Here is a 6000-nt window from a genome sequence, read left to right as displayed (position 1 = left end):
GGAAAATTAGAATTACACTTCTAGACATATGAATACTGAATATGACTCAAAAAAATTCAGGATCAGCACCACACAGAGTGGAAAATGTGTTAAGTATAAAGTTGTTATGAGACAGCAATGGATAACAACAGACTTATACTGACCTTAGATCTTATGGGTCATCAACCTAACGCTACTTTGCTCCTTCAAGAATGTCCAACATCTGTTATGATTTCTTTTTCTTTTGTTTTGAGTCACTGAAGCATTTTAAAGAAATCTTCCTAAAACTAATAAATTAGTGCTCTTTCACTCAAACTTCAGAGGGACCACCTTCCAGATATTTTTATTAAAAACAGTTTTAGCTTTAGAGTATAGATTTTTAAATTTTATTTTATGTTCATTGGCATTTTTGCCTACATATATCCCTGTGTGAGGGTGTTGGATCCCCCAGAACTGGAGCTATAAACAGTTGTGCACTACTTTTGTGGGTGCCCAGAATCAAACGTGGGTTTTCTGGAAAAGGAGTGTCTTACTGAGGGTTTTATGGCTATGAAGAAACAACATGACCAAAGCAACTCTTACAAATGAAAACATGTAATTGGAGCTTGTTACAAGTTTCAGAATTTAAGTGTAGAGAGAATCTCTTGTGTACCTGTCAACAAAAAGCTGATGGCCTATTAGCTTGGACAGGGAGTAGAAGGAGGGAGTTCTAATAGGGAGAGAGATGAATTCTGAGGTTGTGTTGGACATGGGAAGAGCTTCACTTGGACGTCTGAGGAGACCAGTGCATGAAAATGAGAAGAGGTAACAAGCCATGTGGCACTCATAGAATACAATAAACAGGTTACGTTACAAGCTGGTCAGAGAACAATACCTCGCATATGGCCTAGGCATTTATTCACAGATAGTAAGTCACAGAGTTGTGATTTTGGGAACTGGGTCATGATTGAAAAAGCAGGCAGATAGTAATGGTGCTCAATGTGAGGCTAGAATCCAGGCTTAGAGCCTGAGAAGCCACTAGGAAGGATGGTTTAGCACTCTGCTCTGGGCCGGTGGACAGGCTGGCTGCTCTGTGAGCAGAGCAGCTCAAGTCTGGCCGGCCACCCAAATGGTGGGGGCAGGAAACCACAGAGAGGCCTAGTGTAGATGTGAAAGCCCCTTACATCCCACAGTGTCTGCTGGAGCAAGCGGAGGTCCATGAGGGACTCGGGTGCTGGAACTGCACTGCTGCTTCTCCTGAGCCAGAGCGTTAGAGAACTAGCAAGGGCAGTTTGCTCTACTGAGCAGAGAGGGCAGCGTTAGCCTCCATAGACATGTGCTGGCCCGAGGAGCCTGCAGGCGCCCACAAGGACAAAAGGAACCCTTTCCTGGAGGTGTAGCAGGACTGAAAAACCCCAAACTTCTGAACTATAAAGGCATTAAGTTTAAAAACAAGAAAAGAGAAGAGAAACTGGGTATAAAAATCATGGGAAGAAGTATTTAGTTTTAAAATAAGAAAGTGAAGTTCTTAAGGAGAGTTAGAGATTAAAAATATTTTCAGTTTTAAAAATGGAGAACAACGCCATGACAGAGAGCAGCTGGATCCTAATTTTGTTTCACCTACCAGCATAAAAATAATTATTTTTTTCAGTAATGACTACACTTTTATATATTCTTTTTAAAGAGATCAGAAGGAAGCAGACTTGGATAAGGAAGGGAGTGAACAATCCTTGCTAAGTTACAAACAATAAAACAAAATGTAGATAATCCTTTGAATTATGAAGAAATTTCAATTGATTCCAATCTAAACTCTACAGCACTATCTTGTAACAAGACTGCAAAAATGCAGTCTGTATCTGTTAAAAAGAAAAAAAGCAAACAAAAAAACTAAAATAATTTTTTCCAGCCTTGACAAGTCAATTACAACCAGATAAACAGGGTCCACTAGGTTATCGAGAATTTGAATGGCAGCCCACAGAGGCACAAGATTTAAAAAGATTTAAGGAAGCAATAATAACCTATGGCTTACATTCGATACATGTAAAACAGACACTTAGTTATTAGGCCATGCAAAATTGTCTAATTCCAAAAGATTGGAGGCATTTGATGACAGCTATCTTAGAGTCTGACCCTCAATTTCAATGGCTAATGTGGTAGAAAGATGAGGCTTCAATTATGGAGCAATGTAATAGGACTAGGGGCATTGATATTGTCATGGGTCAGTACTAGGTGAAGGCCTGTATTCTGAATTAAGAGTACATTACTCTTGATGATGCTGTTCTAGAACAATGTCACATAATAGCCTTAAATGATTGGGACAAAGTCAAACAAAAGAGATGAGATGTAATCATTTACAAAGATGAACCAGGGTTCAAAGGAATCTTTCACCAGCTTTTTATGAAGACTAACTATAGCTCTAAATAGAGCAACATCAGATCAAAATGCTAGAGAGATTTTAATTGGATCTTTAGCTTTTGTAAATTGTAATGCTGAATGCAAAATTGCTATTAGACCTTTAAGGGCCATATTTATACCTCTATATGAATGGATCAAACCTACTATGGATATCAAGCCTAATGTTTACAATTTAGTTATGGCTGGACAAACAATTACAAGAGATATAAAAACACAAAATGCCCATTGCTGTGGCTGTGAAATATCAGGTCATTTCCTAAAGGACTATAGACAAATAGCTCCTAAGGATAAATTCCTCTCTAATCATAATTCATGAAGAAAGATTCCTGTGAAATGTAGATGTGGAAGGAATGGACATAAGGCTCACACATGTAGGTCATCCAAAGATAATTGAGACAATTCCTTAATGTTGGAAAACTGACTACGGGGCTTTGCTCAAGGCCCAATAAACAAAAAACATGAGCCATTGGTTTCTGGTCCACCAAGGAAAGACTATTCTGAAAAACAACTTAAGAAAAAATTCAAAGCCTGATAGGACAAAGAGAACTGCTCAAAATGTAAATAAAGCATTAACAGAGATAGAACAACTCCTATGGATAAAAAACAAGCGATTCTAAGGATACCAAAACCCAGATATTTGGCAAACTACTATAAATGATAAGAGACCAAAGTCAAAATTACTGTTAGATGAAATTTAAAGTAAAGGCTTAGTGGATACAGAAATATGTATAATATTACAAGATTCCTGGACTCTAGCATGGCCACTGCAAATGGTATCTACATAGCTCCTAGGAATTAAGGCACTGCCTCAGATAAAACAAAGTCTGATTAATAGCATAGGACCAGAATATCAAATAGGAAATTTAACACGCATGTGACTAATATAGCCATAAATCTTTGGGAAAGAGATCTATTGCAGCAGTGGGAAGCACAGATTAGGATTCCTCCTACTTTAGAGACAGGCTGTAAGAGAAAACATGTTCCTAATAAAGAAATTTAAAGTTGGTATCAAAGACAGTTACAGACTGTCCAAGCTGTCCATAAGTAGTTTACAGCACAGGCTGACTCTTCAATTTTATATGGGGGAGCCACTGCTGGCCTATCTCCAGCTGCCCTACCACTAACTTGGAAAACTTACAAACCTGTTTGGACAGAACAATGGCCTGTGACAAAAGAAAAGTTACAAATACTAGAGCAGCTCTTCTAAGAGCAGCTGCAGGCTCAACCTATAGAAGAGTCCACCAGCCTGGTATTCCCCTGTATTTGTCATTAAAAAAATAAATATGGCAAATAGAGGATGGTGACATATCTGAAAGCATTAACAAAATCATTCAGCCAACGGACTCTTTACAACTTGGAATCCCATTGCCTTCCTTGTTATGTAAGGCATGACCTATTATAGGGATTGATTTAAAAGAGTGGTTTTTCTCAATCCCTTTACTTGAACATGATAGAAAAAGGCTTGTTTTATCAGTGCCTACTTTTAATAGAAGTTGTCCAATGAAAATATATCATTGGAGAGTGTCTTGCCACAAGGAATGTTGAATAGTCCTACCTTATGCCAATATTGTACAACAGCCACTATAAATAACAAGCAGTTTCCTTAATCTACAATTTACCATTATATGGATGATATCTTATTTGCTGTTTCAGATACAAATACCTTAGGGTTTGGTGGAGAGAATTTTGCTGAGAATTACAAATTGCTCCTGATTAAAATGTAAAGACAAGAATCTATTAATTATCTAAGATATAGTATGTATTTACAAAAATTTTTATCACATAAGGTACAAATCAGGAGTGCCAATTAAGAACGTCTAATGATTTTCAAAAATTGTCAGGAGATATTAATTGACTAAGGTCCATAATTGGATTTACTACTCAAGAACTAAATAATTTACTTTAAACCATTTAAGGCGATTAAAAACTTAAGTACTAGCAGGGTGTGGTGGCGCATGCCTTTAATCCCAGCACTTGGGAGGCAGAGGCAGGCGGATTTCTGAGTTTGAGGCCAGCCTGGTCTACAAAGTGAGTTCCAGGACAGCCAGGGCTATACAGAGAAAACAAACAAACAAACAAACCAAAAAACCTTAAGTACTCTAAGAAAATTATCAGCTGAGACTGAAAAAGAATTGGCTCTGGTAGAAAAGAAATTACACAAAGCATATATAGATCGTTTGGAACGAAAGGTGGCTTGTCTTTTATTTTGCCTTCATTCATTCTCTCACAGGAATTTTGATGCAGAGAGATTATATCTTAGAAGGAATAGTATACAAACAGTAAAAAATTTAAAGACCTATATAGGAAAGGTTTCTATGTAGATTTTGAAAGGAAAAAAATGAGACTTCATCAATTAGCATAAATAAATCCAACAGAAATTATGGTACCTTTCACTAATGCATAAATTGTCTCATTATGAACAGAAAAATAACACTGGCAAAGTGCTTGCAGTAATTTTTTGGGAGATGTTAACAACAAATACCCCAAAGCAAGCAACTTCGGTTTATAAAGAGAACTAATTGCTTTCTCCCCATATAGTAAGAGGGCCGCCAACTTCTAGAGCCCTTACATTCTGTGCTGATGCAAATAAATCAGGAAAGACAGATTGTAAGTCAGAACGTATAAATACTTCAGAACCTTTATAAGTCTGTTTTAAAAAACAGAGCTGTATGCCATTGTTATGGTTTTATTAGATTTTTTCCAAAATCTTTTAATATAGCTATTGACGCAATATGCAGAAAGAGTTGTTTTGTATATAGAAACTACTGAACTTATTCAGGATGATTCAGAATTAACCACTGTTTTTTTCAACTATAACAAGTGATCAGAAATCGAAATCATTCCTTGTATATAACACATATCACATCTCATACAGACCTACTAGGTCCTCTAACATAAAGTAATGATGAAATTGATTAGCTATCAATAGTAAATATGCTAGAAACTTCAGAATTTTATTTTAAAAAAATCACGTTAACAGCAAAAGTTTGAAAAAAGATTTTTTTTTTTACACTTGGCAACAAACCAAAGAAATTATAAGACTATATCCTACCTATTCTTTGTATAGCCAAACTCCATTACCTGCAGGGAATAACTCAAAAGGTACCCAAAGAAATGAAATTTGGAAAAGGTATGTGCTTCATTTCGCAGAGTTTGAAAAATTAAAATATGTACATCATAACATAGGCACATATTCAGGATTTCAATGGGCAACTGCTTTAAGTTCTGAAAGAACTGGTGTATAATTACACATTTATTAGAACTTATGGCAATTGTGTGAATACTTGTACAAGTTAAGACTGTCATTTTCAAGATTATATTACATTGCTAATTCTGTCTCCAAGTTCTACAGTTAATATTTCAGACTTACTCCTTACTCTCAACTAAAGTCTGATATCCTTTAGCCAACCTCTCCCCACTCAGCCTCTGTGATGGCTTTTCCTGGCTATGCCTTTAATCCCAGAAGACTGAGGCAAGTGGATCTCTGAGTTAAAGGTCATCCTGGGACAAAGCAGGTTTTAGATACAGGCATGGTGGTACACACCTTTAATCTGAGCCACACTTTCTGCTGGAGGCCTACATAAGGACTTTTGAAGAAGAAAGACTCATTCTTCTTTGACTGCTTGC

Source organism: Mus pahari, chromosome 5 (genome assembly GCF_900095145.1).
Source record: "Mus pahari chromosome 5, PAHARI_EIJ_v1.1, whole genome shotgun sequence".
NCBI classification, from domain to species: domain Eukaryota; kingdom Metazoa; phylum Chordata; class Mammalia; order Rodentia; family Muridae; genus Mus; species Mus pahari.
The sequence above is the reverse complement of the archived record's forward strand: the minus strand, read 5'-3'. Positions refer to the sequence as shown.